This window comes from Bos grunniens, chromosome 4 (genome assembly GCF_055505025.1).
Source record: "Bos grunniens cultivar Pamir isolate PY7600 chromosome 4, Bosgru_T2T1.0, whole genome shotgun sequence".
Taxonomy (NCBI): Eukaryota; Metazoa; Chordata; class Mammalia; order Artiodactyla; family Bovidae; genus Bos; species Bos grunniens.
The window spans coordinates 7,169,102-7,184,916 of NC_141168.1; the positions used below are offsets into that span (position 1 = coordinate 7,169,102).

Consider the following 15,815-nt stretch of genomic DNA (forward strand, 5'->3'; position numbering starts at 1 on the left):
TGCTGTCTTGCATACAGGATTATCATTACCATCTTTCTAAATTCCATATATATGCGTTATTATACTGTATTGGTGTTTTTCTTTCTGGCTTACTTCATTCTGTATAATAAGCTCCAGTTTCATCCATCTCATTAGAACTGATTCAAATGTATTCTTTTTAATGGCTGAGTAATACTCCATTGGCAGAAGGCAACGGCACCCCACTCCAGTACTCTTGCCTGGAAAATCCCATGGACAAAGGAGCCTGGAAGGCTGCAGTCCATGGGGTTGCTAAGAGTCAGGCATGACAGAGCGACTTCACTTTCACTTTTCACTTTCATGAGTTGGAGAAAGAAATGGCAACCCACTCCAGTGTTCTTGCCTGGAGAATCCCAGGGACGGGGGAGCCTGGTGGGCTGCCGTCTATGGGGTCGCACAGAGTCGGACACGACTGAAGTGACTTAGCAGCAGCAGCAGCAGCAGCAATACTCCATTGTGTATATGTACCACAGCTTTTTTGTCCATTCATCTGCTGATGGACATCTAGGTTGTTTCCACATCAGATGTATTCTTGAAGGACTCATGCAGGCACGTGCTAAGCCTGTGAACTATGGCAAATTGGCAAACTTAGAACAGGAGGAAATGGAAGCTCCTGGTAAATTCCTAGATAGACTGAAAGAAGCCCTTCACAGATTCACCGAGATTGATCCCGAAAGTGAAGAGGGAAAAGTGATCTTAAAGGATAGATTTCTCACTCAGTTGGCTCCAGATATCCGCTGTAAGCTATTAAAACGGGAGTATGGACCAAATCAGTCTTTAGATACTCTGCTACAACTGGCTCAGACAGTCTATTATGGTAGGGAATGTGGGGAAAAGAAGAAAAGGCAGAAAAAGACAAAGGAACAGGCGGAAGCCCTCACAATGGTTATGAGAACCATTCTTATACAGCCTGAGAAAAATGCCCAAAGGGACCCACATGAAAAGGGATGGGCTTGCTACTACTGTGGAAAGGAGAGGCATCTCAAGTGAAATTGCCCTCAGGCATCTAAGCCATCCCCAGCTCCATGTCCGGTCTGCAAAGGACCACACTGGAAGAGAGACTGCCCCTAGAGGCGTAGGTTTCAGGGGTCGGACTCTCAAGACAACCAGGACTGAAGGTGCTTGGGGGGCCCCATGCAAGCTCCTGTCCTAATTACACCTGAGGAACCCCGGGTATCAATAACTGTGTGTGTGTGGGGGGGGGGGGGCAATCCATTGATTTCCTTTTAGATACTGGGGCAACTTACTCCGTGCTTACTGAAGCCCCTGGCCCATTTTCTTCCCGATCCACTTCCATAATGGGACTGTCTGGACGAGCCAATCTGCTTTATTGACTATGCCAAAGCCTTTGACTGTGTGGATCACAATAAACTGTGGAAAATTCTTCAGGAGATGGGAATACCAGACCACCTGACCTGCCTCTTGAGAAACCTGTATGCAGGTGAGGAAGCAATAGTTAGAACTGGACATGGAACAACAGACTTGTTCCAAATAGGAAAAGGAGTATATCAAGGCTGTATATTGTCACCCTGCTTATTTAACTTATATGCAGAGTACATCATGAGAAACGCTGGGCTGGAAGAAGCACAAGCTGGAATCAAGATTGCTGGGAGAAATATCAATAGCCTCAGATATGCAGGTGACACCATCCTTATGGCAGAAAGTGATGAGGAACTAAAAAGCCTCTTGATGAAAGTGAAAGAGGAGAGTGAAAAAGTTGACTTAAAGCTCAACATTCAGAAAATGAAGATCATGGCATCTGGTCCCATCACTTCATGGGAAATAGATGGGGAAACAGTGGAAACAGTGTCAGACTTTATTTTTGGGGGCTCCAAAATCACTGCATTGGCGACTGCAGCCATGAAATTAAAAGACACTTACTACTTGGAAGGAAAGTTATGACCAAACTAGATAGCATATTCAAAAGCAGAGACATTACCTTGCCAACAAAGGTCCGTCTAGTCAAGGCTATGGTTTTTCCAGTGGTCGTGTATGGATGTGAGAGTTGGACTGTAAAGAAAGCTGAGCACCGAAGAATTGATACTTTTGAACTGTGGTGTTGGAGAAGACTCTTGAGAGTCCCTTGGACTGCGATGAGATCCAACCAGTCCATTCTGAAGATCAGCCCTGGGATTTCTTTGGAAGGAATGATGCTGAAGCTGAAACTCCAATACTTTGGCCACCTCATGCGAAGGGTTGACTAATTGGGAAAGACTCTGATGCTGGGAGGGATTGGGGGCAGGAGGAGAAGGGGATGACAGGGGATGAGATGGCTGGATGGCATCACCAACTCGATGGATGTGGGTCTGAGTGAACTCCGGGAATTGGTGATGGACAGGGAAGGCTGGTGTGCTGCGATTCGTGGGGTCGCAGAGTCGGACACAACTGAGCGACTGAACTGAACTGAACTGGATGAGCCAAAAGATGGGCCTCATAATCTACAAGAGCCTACTTCTGCTGACTCCAAAAATCCTGAGTCTGCCGTTTGATATTCAAAACAATGCCCTCCTGTCCTGGGCTCACTCCTACGCTGAATTCCACAATCAGTCTAACTGCTGGGTCTGTGGAGTGCTCCCCTCTGTCAGTGGAAGGCTCCCCGTGGTGGACATCTCCACTTCAAGGAAAAGGCTTTCTCCAAGTCTGCAAATACCTTCAACAACAATCGTATGTGATGCCTCTTCTTGAACTGATGACATCTAACAACCTTAAGATGGACTGATGTAACTACGGACATAATGTGACTTTTCATTTTGATTTTAACTTGGTTTAATGACTATTTTGCCTTACGTCTGTAACTGTATAATGGGGTTTTCTAACCATCTAAAAGCTTTTAAGTTACAAATGATTGTCCAAGCTCCTATGAGTGCCACAGCCTCCTCCAACTATTACTTGGGCCCCCTGGGTCAGAGACCCTCAATATGAGTGTTAGGAGAATATGTTGCCTCAACAATTTAGGGACTACACTCCTAAACAACAGGAAGTAGTTATGGAATGAAAACGATGCCCCTTTCCCTTGGCAACATAATTCTCCTAAAAGAAAAGGGGGGAATGAGAGAGTCATTACCTAGGCATGTTGATAAGAAGTCTAGGGGTCCCCAAGGAGAGAGGGGTCTGGAATTCTCAAGGAGGAAGAAAGGACAAACCTTTTTTTCCCTCTACATCCCTTAGGATTATATAACAATAAAATATCCTGCTTGAGGACAGTCTCTGGATTAAGCCTTCTGGCTAATTCTGTTATCTTAAAATGTAAATTATGGGAATAGGTCTGGTCTTTACAAAGATTATATAACAGTAATGTATTCTGCCTAAGGACAGTCTCTGGATTAAGCCTTCTGGCTAATTCTGTTATCTTAAAATGTAAATTATGGGAGTAGGTCTGGTGAGGTCTTTACAACCTCCAGACATTCTTTGGATTCATTGGAGAGTATATAACTCCACTGCTAACACTAGCAAGCAGGTACTCTTTCTTCCCCTTTCTGATGCCTGTGTCAGAAGCTTTCTCTGTCTCCTTTATACTTTAATAAAACTTTATTACACACAAAAATAAATAAATAAAAAATAAAAGATGCCTGCTCCTTGGAAGAAAAGCTTTGACAAACCTAGACAGTGTATTAAAAAGCAGAGATATTACTTTGCCAACAAAGATCTGTCTAGTGAAAGCTATGGTTTTTCCAGTAGTCGTGTATGGATGTGAGAGTTGGACCATACAGAAGGCTAAGCGCTGAAGAGTTGCTGCTTTTGAACTGTGGTTTTGGATAAGATTCTTGAGAGTCCCTTGGACTGCAAAGAGATCAAATCAGTCCATCCTAAAGGAAATCAACCCTGAATATTCATTAGAAGGACTGATGTTGAAGCTGAAGCTTTAATACTTTGGCCACCTGATGAATAGAACTGACTCACTGGAAAAGACCCTGATACTGGGAAAGATTGAAGGCAGCAGGAGAAGGGGACAACAGAAAACGAGATGGTTGGATGGCATCACTGATTCAATGGGCATGAGTCTGAGCAAGCTCTGGGAGTTGGTGATGGACAGGGAAGCTTTGTGTGCTGCAGTCCATGGGTCGCAAAGAGTCAGACACAACCAAGGGACTGAATAACAATAAATATTAATAGAACCACTTTGGAAAACACTGTGGAGTATCTCAGAAACCTGAATATTACACACAGGCCACCTTCACCATTCTACCACAAGGTTCATAGCCAACAGAAATGTGTGCTTGTCAACCAAAGGTAATGTCCACAGTATTTATAGCAGGATATCCAGAATAGCAAACCACTGGACATAGTGTCAATGCTCTCACCACAAGAAAAGAAAGGAAGGAAGGAAAATGTTAACTATGTGAGGTGATGGATATGTCAATTAGCTTGTGTTGACTATTTCACATTGTACATATCAATCCATCAAGTTGTATATATGTTAAAGATATACAATTATAATTTGCCAATTTTACCCCCAATAAAACCTGGGAAGTAAAACATCTGGGGGAAAAAAAGCTGATTTTTAAAATGAAAAAGCAAAACAGCATGGTCCAAATTAATGGGGTTAACTATATAAATATCTTCATATTACAAATTAAATATGTTGGGTTATAGTCATACAATGAAATAGTATACAGCAGTGAAAATACACAACTTATTGCTACATATAACAATATGGATACATCTCAAAATACAACGGTAAGCAAAAAAAGCCAGATACAACAGAATACCTCATGCATGATTTCATTGCTATAAAGTAGAAAAACAGCTAATGTTAATCTATGCTATCACAAGTTCAGTGAGAGGTCACCCATAGAGGGCATAAGGGATTTTGGTTTGCCAACAACATTCTGTGTCTTGAGTTGAGTGCTCGTTACTTGGGAGTGTTCAGTTTGTGACAACTGAAAATTTAGTGTGCTGTAAATTTATATGCTCAAAATTCTCCAAGCCAGGCTTCAGCAATATGTGAACCGTGAACTTCCTGATGTTCAAGCTGGTTTTAGAAAAGGCAGAGGAACCAGAGATCAAATTGCCAATATCCATTGTATCACAGATAAAGCAAGAGAGTTCCAGAAAAACATCTATTTCTGCTTTACTGACTATGCCAAAGCGTTTGACTGTGTGGATCTCAATAAACTGTGGAAAAGTCTGAAAGAGATGAGAATACCAGACCACCTGATCTGCCTCTTGAGAAATTTGTATGCAGGTCAGGAAGCAACAGTTAGAACTGGACATGGAACAACAGACTTGTTCCAAATAGGAAAAGGAGTATGTCAAGGCTGTATATTGTCACCCTGCTTATTTAACTTATATGCAGGGTACATCATGAGAAACGCTGGGCTGGAAGAAGCACAAGCTGGAATCAAGATTGCCGGGAGAAATATCAATAACCTCAGATATGCAGATGACACCACCCTCATGGCAGAAAGTGAAGAGGAACTAAAAAGCCTCTTGATGAAAGTGAAAGTGGAGAGTGAAAAAGTTGGCTTAAAGCTCAACATTCAGAAAATGAAGATCATGGCATCTGGTCCCATCACTTCATGGGAAATAGATGGGGAAACAGTGGAAACAGTGTCAGACTTTATTTTTCTGGGCTCCAAAATCAGTGCAGATGGTGACTGCAGCCATGAAATTTAAAGACGCTTACTCCTTGGAAGGAAAGCTATGACCAACCTAGATAGCATATTCAAAAGCAGAGACATTTCTCCAAAGAAGACATACAGATGGCTAACAAACACATGAAAAGATGCTCAACATCACTCATTATCAGAGAAATGCAAATCAAAACCACTATGAGGTACCATTTCACGCCAGTCAGAACGACTGCGATCCAAAAGTCTACAAGCAATAAACGCTGGAGAGGGTGTGGAGAAAAGGGAACTCTCTTACACTGTTGGTGGGAATGCAAACTAGTACAGTCACTATGGAGAACAGTGTGGAGATTCCTTAAAAAACTGGAAATAGAACTGCCTTATGATCCCGCAATCCCACTGCTGGGCATACACACCGAGGAAACCAGAAGGGAAAGAGACACGTGTACCCCAATGTTCATTGCAGCACTGTTTATAATAGCCAGGACATGGAAGCAACCTAGATGTCCATCAGCAGATGAATGGATAAGAAAGCAGTGGTACATATACACAATGGAGTATTACTCAGCCATTACAAAGAGTACATTTCAATCAGTTCTAATGAGATGGATGAAACTGGAACCTATTATACAGAGTGAAGTAAGCCAGAAAGAAAAACACCAATACAGTATACTAATGCATATATATGGAATTTAGAAAGATGGTAGCAATAACCCTGTGTAGGAGACTGCAAAAGAGACACCAATGTATAGATCAGTCTTATGGACTCTGTGGGAGAGGGAGAGGGTGGGGAGATTTGGGAGAATAGCATTGAAACATGTATAATATCATGTATGAAACGAGTCACCAGTCCAGGTTCGGTGCACGGTACTGGATGCTTGGGGCTGGTGCACTGGGACGACCCAGAGGGAGGGTAGACGAGGGAGGAGGGAGGAGGGTTCAGGATGGGGAATGCGGGTATACCTGTGGCGGATTCATTTCGATATTTGGCAAAACTAATACAATATTGTAAAGTTTAAAAATAAAATAAAATTAAAAAAAAAAAAAAAAGCAGAGACCTTACTTTGCCAACAAAGGTCCGTCTAGTCAAGGCTATGGTTTTTCCTGTGGTCATGTATGGATGTGAGAGTTGGACTGTGAAGAAGGCTGAGTGCCGAAGAATTGATGCTTTTGAACTGCGGTGTTGGAGAAGACTCCTGAGAGTCCCTTGGACTACAAGGAGATCCAACCAGTCCATTCCGAAGGAGATCAGCCCTGGGATTTGTTTGGAAGGAATGATGCTGAAGCTGAAACTCTGGCCACCTTATGCGAAGAGTTGACTCATTGGAAAAGACTCTGATGCTGGGAGGGATTGGGGGCAGGAGGAGAAGGGGACGGCAGAGGATGAGATGGCTGGATGGCATCACTGACTCGATGGACATGAGTCTGAGTGAACTCTGGGAGTTGGTGATGAACAGGGAGGCCTGGCGTGCTGCAATTCATGGGGTCGCAAAGAGTTGGACACGACTGAGAGACTGAACTGAACTGAAATTTATATGAGCCCTTTCCTTTATTAATACTATATTTCACAAACAACTTAAGATTAAAAACAAAAAGAAGAAAGTTACTGATGAACACACATGAGCGCAGAATAAAAAAAAAAAAAAAAAAGCAACATGCCTGGAAAGAAAACTATCATGAAACTGTCGGTACACCTTCCTAGGTATGTGAATGCATTTAATTCAATTCTGATTTTTTTTTTTTAAGTCCTCTGTAACTTTGGTTTTGTATACTAGATAGGGACATTGGTTCTGAAGTATGAAAGTACACTTGTAAGGATAGCCAGCTTCCAGAAGGACTAAAATAATCTCAAAGGATGCAGTCACCAGAAAATGCCCCAAGCCCTACGTTCCACCACAGAGTCCACAACAGGGTCCGCAGGATGCTAAGCCAGGCCCCACCTCCCCAGGTCTTCCCCGCTTCCTGCTCAACTGGGGGAGGAAGATCACACTGTGTGCTTGCACGGGTGTCACTGGCTGAGTTCACCAGGAGCAGATTCTGAGATAAAAATGCTGCATGAGTGAACTTTCTTTAGGAGAGCTCTTGGGATGGAAACCTGTGCGGCCCCGAAGGATGTAGGACAGGGCGGAAGGAGACGCTGAGCTGTGATGAGTCACAAGAGGCTGCAACCGCATCACCTGGTTCTGGAGCTTGGAGGGTGGGGCAGAGGGGTCCCAAACTGGGATCCTTGTGCCTCTGCAGGGACCAGTCCTAAAATGTGAGTGCTGTGGGAGTAGGGGGGACCATCTCGGAAGAGAGGAATCTCTTCAGCTGAGAATAACCCTGAGGGGATGCCATAAGGCTGTGGGAGGGTGCCGGCTGGCCCATAAGAAAAAGACCCAGATTGCCCCAGAGTCAGTCTCTCCCATCAGGGAGCTTCCACAAGCCTCTTAGCTGTCTCCATCAGAGGGCAGACAGAATGAAAACCACAATCACAGAAAACTAACCAAGCTCATCACATGAATCTCAGCCTTGTCTAACTCAATGAAGCTATAAGCCACGCTGTGTAGGGCCACCCAAGAAGGACTGGTCATGTTGGAGAGTTCTGACAAAACATGGTCCACTGGAGAAGGGAATGGCAAACTGCCAAGGTCCAGCCCCGGCTGATCCAGGGTATTCAAAGGAAAGACGACTTCAGCGACCTATTCAAATGTTAATTAGAGATATAAAGAGTAATAGAATGAGGATAGCTCAGTAGGAAAATTCAGTGGAGAAAAGAAGCTGAGTAGCTTGGTTTACGCGGAAAATCAATATAACCTGTGACACCAGGTTAGCTCTGACCACGGAGGCCGCAGGCGCCCTCTCGAATAGCGGAAGGTGCCCCACCTTAGACACCTTCTTGAGTAGGTCTTAGAAGCCCAGTCAAATAAATGGTCGCAGAGGATTTCCACGCTCCAGATGGAGACTCAGCTGGAAATTGAGGGGAAGAATGACATGGGGAGACCAAGCTTTGGCGAGCAAGGCCCGTAGCTTTATTTTCAACAGGGGCTTATATAGCCTAAGTTACACATAGAGGATAATAGGGGATGCAAAGTCAGCAGTCTTTGATCCTTATCAAAAACCAGGGTTTCTTTCCTGCAAATTTATCGTATACAAATGGTTTAGGTGATTTACATCATCTTCTGGCCAGAAGGCCTATTAACATTTTATGACTCTTGACAAAGACTTATTTTCTCTAAGAGTAATTATTTTAAGGTTTGGCACCATCTTCTGAAGGTGTTAGATAAAATTGCATTCCTATAGGCGGATGTGTAATGGGTTTACAACAAAGGAAAGAATTTATTACCTTAAAGGTCTAAAGTTGCTAACACCAAGGCCACTACCTATATTTTTTCTACATACCAACTATATTAATTAATACACATTCAAGGATACAATACAGGGGATGTGAAAACTTGGCAGCAAGCATTGGCTCATCAATGAAATCTTTTACTAGTTTTATTCTGACAGTTTCTAACTCTCTGAGAGGCTCTAAGCTATTTGAATATCTTAAGCTTCCCGTGCCCCTCGAGGCTGGGAGACAGTAAACAATCGTATGCATAGCTGTAGGAGTCCAGGTAAACTTGTCAGGCGAGTTAGAGAGCTACCTGAGGGGTTTGGATTTAAACACTCCTAGTTGCCCAGGAACTTTATTAATTGGAGCTATAAGTTAACTCTGACAGAGAGAGCAAGATGGTGGTGGGGGACAGCCTCCAGTAAAGTCAGAGGTGAGAGCACAAAGCAATAAAGTAGGCAGACTCTGGTTTTTGGGGGGTAGATGCTCGAGAATATCCAGGGGGACTCCTGAGACTCGATCCCGCCTTTGCGTATGCCGAGCCTCCTTCCTCATGACCTTTGTCACGAGTGGAATGTCTCTCGCCGGCTCCTGGCAGCAAACCACTTCAGTATTCTTGCCTTGAGAATCCCATGAACAGTATGAAAAGGCGAAGAGCGACTGAACTGAACACTCCTGTCAGCAGGGAGACTGGAGGCTTCAGTCCTGAAACTGTGGTGGGGGTGGATCTCAGTGGCAGACGACAGCAGATACTATACTGAGCAGAATTTGGGCCATTTCACCATCTTCAAAAAGTCTACAAATGACAAATGCTGGAGAGGGTGTGGAGCAAAGGGAACCCTACACTGTTGTTGGGAATGTAAATTGGTACAGCCTGAATGGAAAAGAGTATGGAGGTTCCTCAGAAAACTAAAAATAGATGTGTCATGTGAACCAGCACTCCCACTCCTGGGCATATATCTGGAAAATATAAAAATGTTAAATCAAAAAGATATGTGCATCCCTGTGTTCATAGCAGCATTATTTATAATAGGCAAGACATGGAAACAACCTAAATGTTCATCAACAGATGAATGGTTTAAGAAAATGTGATATATATATATGCACACACACACAATAGAATATTACTCAGCAGTAGAAAAGAATAAAGCCATTTGCAGAAACATGGATGGAGCTAAAAATTATCATATGAAGTGAAGTAAGTCAGAGAAAAATGAATATTAATATCACTTATATGTGAAACCTAAAATACAAATGAACTTACTTACAAAACATAAATAGACTCACAGACATAGAAAACAAACTAATGGTTATTAAAGGGGAGAGGAAGTGAGGAGGGATAAAATATGACTTTGGGGTTAACAGATACAAGCTACTGTATATGAAATAGATAAACAGCAAGGACCTACTGCATAGTATAGTAAACTACATTCAATATTTTATAATAACCTATAATGGAAAAGAATCTGAATATATATATATATATATTCTGTTGTTTATTTGCTAAGTCATATGCAACTCTGTGCAACCCTATGGACTGTAGCCCACCAGACTCCTCTGTCCATGGGATTCTCCAGGCAAGAATACTGGAGTGGGTTGCAGTGACCTCCTCCAGTGGATCTTTCCAATGCAGGGATCAAACCCACATCTCTTACGTCTCCTGCACTGGCAGGCAGTTTCTTTACCACTGGAGTGGGTTTTTATTTCTTCTCCAGAGGATCTTTCCAACCCAGGGATTGAATCCATGTCTCCTGCATTGGCAGGTGGATTCTTTATCTCGGAGTCACCAGTTCAGTTCAGTTCAGTTGCTCTGTCGTGTCCGACTCTTTGCGACTCCATGCGTGCAGCACACCATGGCTTTCTTGTCCATCACCAACTCCTAGAGCTTGCTGAAACTCATGTCCATTGAGTCAGTGATGACATCCAACCATCTTCGAAGATATATATATATATATATATATATATATATATAAATTTGCTGTACACCTGAAAGTAACAAAAATTATAAATCAATGCTAATTGTGATTAAAAAAAAATTGGGACCATTTTACAGGGCTTTCTGGAGTCAGGGCTATAATCCAAAGCAATGGCTAAGATTTTGGAATCTTAGTGGTTCAGCAGGTGCATGGGGGTAAAGGTTTCAGAGAGCAACACTGAAACACCAAGCAAATTACTGGGAAATGCTTTCTGTTTCTATTTAACCACAAAATGTAGTCTTCACTCCACCCAGCCTCACCTTCCTGTGGTCAGAGACTGCAGGAGTAGAAAACACAATTTTCTTCAAATAAAGCAAATACCAGATCGGGTAGCTTTCCTGGAGAGGAGCTGAGATCTCACCAGTTCTGCCAGAGAAGGTGAGACTGGCCAAGACAAGGCCAATGGAGCTTATGAGAGGGCTACGGGAAGGGGCAGAGGGAAGAGGAATAGACAGGGCCGCCCGCATGGGAGTGGAAAGGTTGTAGGAGGGGAAGCTGAGGGATTTATTCATGTGATGCCATACATCTCATATTTAATAGGACAGGCCTTTTTCATGCTTATAAAAGTTTTAGTTGTTCTCAATATTCTCTATGATATAATGTTATGTATAAGAGTCAAGATATAAAATCATTAATATGTTACCACTAGAAAAACAAGACACACAAAAAGAAGGAAAGATTTTCATGTAAAATAACCTCTAATTTAGGGGTGGGACTATATATAATTTTTTTTTCCTCTAATTTTATTTTATTTTTAAACTTTACATAATTGTATTAGTTTTGCCAAATATCAAAATGAATCCGCCACAGGTATACATGTGTTCCCCATCCCGAACCCTCCTCCCTCCTCCCTCCCCATACCATCCCTCTGGGCCGTCCCAGTGCACCAGCCCCAAGCATCCAGCATCATGCATCGAACCTGGACTGGCAACTCGTTTCCTACATGATATTTTACATGTTTCATTGCCATTCTCCCAAATCTTCCCACCCTCTCCCTCTCCCACAGAGTCCATAAGACTGTTCTATACATCAGTGTCTCTTTTGCTGTCTCGTACACCGGGTTATTGTTACCATCTTTCTAAATTCCATATATATGCGTTAGTATACTGTATTGGTGTTTTTCCTTCTGGCTTACTTCACTCTGTATAATAGGCTCCAGTTTTATCCACCTCATTAGAACTGATTCAAATGTATTCTTTTTAATGGCTGAGTAATACTCCATTGTGTATATGTACCACTGCTTTCTTATCCATTCATCTGCTGATGGACATCTAGGTTGCTTCCATGTCTTGGCTATTATAAACAGTGCTGCGATGAACATTGGGGTACACGTGTCTCTTTCCCTTCTGGTTTCCTCAGTGTGTATGCCCAGCAGTGGGATTGCTGGATCATAAGGCAGTTCTATTTCCAGTTTTTTAAGGAATCTCCACACTGGTCTCCATAGTGGCTGTACTAGTTTGCATTCCCACCAACAGTGTAAAAGGGTTCCCTTTTCTCCACACCCTCTCCAGCATTTATTATTTGTAGACTTTTGGATCGCAGCCATTCTGACTGGCATGAAATGGTACCTCATAGTGGTTTTGATTTGCATTTCTCTGATAATGAGTGATGTTGAGCATCTTTTCATGTGTTTGTTAGCCATCTGTATGTCTTTTTTGGAGAAATGTCTATTTAGTTCTTTGGCCCATTTTTTGATTGGGTCGTTTATTTTTCTGGAGTTGAGCTGTAGGAGTTGCTTGTATATTTTTGAGATTAGTTGTTTGTCGGTTGCTTCATTTGCTATTATTTTCTCCCATTCTGAAGGCTGTCTTTTCACCTTGCTAATAGTTTCCTTTGATGTGCAGAAGCTTTTAAGGTTAATTAGGTCCCATTTGTTTATTTTTGCTTTTATTTCCAATATTCTGGGAGGTGGGTCATAGAGGATCCTGCTGTGATGTATGTCAGAGAGTGTTTTGCCTATGTTCTCCTCTAGGAGTTTTATAGTTTCTGGTCTTACGTTTAGATCTTTAATCCATTTTGAGTTTATTTTTGTGTATGGTGTTAGAAAGTGGTCCAGTTTCATTCTTTTACAAGTGGTTGACCAGATTTCCCAGCACCACTTGTTAAAGAGACTGTCTTTAATCCATTGTATATTCTTGCCTCCTTTGTCGAAGATAAGGTGTCCATATGTGCGTGGATTTATCTCTGGGCTTCCTATTTTATTCCATTGATCAATATTTCTGTCTTTGTGCCAGTACCATATTTTTATTCTAGTCACAAACTTGTCTCTATGTTATTTCAACAATGTGCCCCTATTTTAGTGATGAACATTTATCACAAAAGGTAGACAAAAGTTTGTGTTTTTAGAACATTTAACACTTAAAAAAATTTTTTTTGATGGCACAATACACACAAGATTCTCCTCTGGAGCAAGAGTGCACAAAGTACCTACCTTCCATGGGTCATATACAGCCTGCCACCTGTTTCAGTGTAACACAGTTATCTAATCCATTTACGAGTTTACTGTGATCTGAGGTTGCTTTTGTGTTCCAACCAGGGCTGAGAGGCTGTGACTGCAAAAGTCTAACTGCTGGCCCTCTTCAAATTTGCCAACTCCTGTTTAAGAGTAATAAATGCAACTCTAATAAATGATTTATACTAAGTGATAATCAACTTCTTTTTCTTGAAAATATGTCCAGTTTCACATGCATATTCTGGAAGCAAATGTAACTCAAAAGGAACAGGGCAAGCTATAGCTCATCCTTAGTTTGTACCACACACACATCTATATTCAGAGCCAGACCTTGGTCCTTGGTAAGTTGATGATTTATTTATTCCAGAAAGAAGTTTCAAGGATTAAGAATTTATGCAAAACACTAAGTGGTTTCCGTTTAGACGTTATACAAAGAAAAAGCTGCAGATATTTTTCCATCTCCTCTCTCCAACCTCCCACTTTTTGCTATGTATTATTTTTACTTTTTTCAGGTATAGAATATTAACATTCTATTGTGAAACCACCAGTGCTACTGTTTCTATGTTGATTATAGAAAATTGTGAAGCTAGCCTGACCCCCTTTCACAGTTCCTCATTTGCATTTTTCTTGGATAACTTAAGAATTTCTTCTTTGTGCTTGGAATGTGATATGTTATATCAGATGAAAATTCAATATTGAATATTCTGTATCAAGTTTCCCAGGAATGAACTGTGCTCTTTTTTTCTAGAGAGTTAGATTTTAGTTTGGGATATTTTTCCCATTTCAGAGAAGTTATTAGATTATGCTTCCTCAGTTGTATTTATTGATTTGTTTACTCTAGCAACACCAGTCCTTTTTAAGTAGAATTTATGGTCGGTTCTACTCATGTTTTAGTTTTTCTCTAACTGTTGTATCTTCTAGCCTTTCAGATTTGTATCTGTTGTGTTTCTTATTAAGCTTTTCCTATTAATAAGACATCTATTTTTGACTTATATGTTTTCTGACCACTTTGCTTCTAACTCTTTGATGGATCCTGTAATGATAATACCTTTTGTCTTCACTTTGTTTCTTCAAGTTTGTAGTTTCTTCTCTTTCTTTGTTCTACCATCTCCTCTTGGAACTTTGTGTTTTTGAGTTTGTGTTCTTATTATAATGTTTCATAGTCTAAAACACTTACGAAAGTGTTCTCTGCTTTTGGTTATGGCCTCTGTAATTTGGTTCCATTTTATGTATCATATACATGTATGTGGAGAGAGATGCACGTGTACATGTGTGTAGGTGTACACACAAATTTTGCTTAACTTCTTCCTTTTTCATATTTTGAGTGGTGTTTGCCCAGTTGATACATTGGGATTTTTTTTTTTTCATCATGATAACTTTCTGTTTTCTATTAGCCAAAAAGTTCATTGGAGGATTTCCATACTTACAGAAAAACCCAAACAAACTTCTTTGCCAACCCAATATTACATAGTATTGTGATCTGTTTGTCTCACAGGCCTATGGTTTTATAGTCATTCCTATAACCACTACATAAACCATCATAGTTTTCAAATTTTTAAATTTTATTTTATTATGGTAAGACTACTTAAGATGAGATCTAACCACAAAACAGTCTGGAGGTGCCTCAAAAACTTAAAGTTAGAAGTACTATATGATACAACAATTCCACTCCTGGGCATTTATCCAAAAAAATTGAAAACTGGATCTTGAAGAAATATTAGCACTTCCATGTTCATTGCAGCACTGTTCCAAGTGGCAGCTTGCAATACTAGCCAAGACCTAGCCAATACTAGCCAAGAGGTGGAAACAACCTGAATGTCCATTGACAGATGAGTGGATTAAAGTGTGGTATTGACAGGCAGTGGAATATTATTCAGCCTTAAAAAAGAAGGAAATCATGCCATTATGAGACAATATGGATGAAATGTGAGAACATTATTCTTTAGTTGAATAAACCAGTTACAGAAATACAAATACTGTATGAATCCACTTATATACAAATTAGGCAAAGTCACAGAATCAGTGAGTGGAATGGTGGTTGGCAGAGGCTGTGGGACAGGTAATGTACTGTACACTTACTCTTTTGTTAGGAGGGGCTGACCTTGTCTTAACAGTGAACTTTCTAGCCAGTGTCTGTTGTGATAACGTTACCTAGAAACCTGTGGTTTTCCTTTAAGACACGTTAGTGACCCCACAGCAGACCTTCAGAACTGGAAGACAATTTAAACAACATTCCATTAAACCTATTCTAACTCCCTTTACACTGAAAAATAACCGAATTCCAGAGAACAACTGACTCTCCAAGGCTCGTAGAGGTTGACAAGAGAGGATTAGAACCTTCCCTACTGACTTCCTGTTTTGATTCACCCAACACTTCACAAGAAACCCTGTATCCCTCAAGGCGCAAGGTATGGGGTGAAGGAGGGGTGGCTATAGGGAGCAGACGAGCTACTCTGAAGAAAGAATATAACCTGTAACTGCAGCTG

The 15,815-nt window shown here is 41.4% G+C and overlaps 1 protein-coding gene across 2 annotated transcripts in view; it reads left to right on the forward strand.

Moving 5' to 3' along the window:
• Positions 1–11,134: 11,134 nt before the first annotated feature.
• LOC147373476 (GTPase IMAP family member 7-like) overlaps positions 11,135–15,815 on the forward strand; it is a 40,618-nt gene continuing 35,937 nt past the window's right edge. The window contains exon 1 of one of the 2 annotated variants that reach the window (XM_086398222.1): positions 11,135–11,255. The gene's annotated coding sequence lies outside the window, so the exon portion shown is untranslated. The remainder of the gene's footprint in view (positions 11,256–15,815) is intronic. The other variant, XM_086398221.1, reaches the window with a different exon arrangement.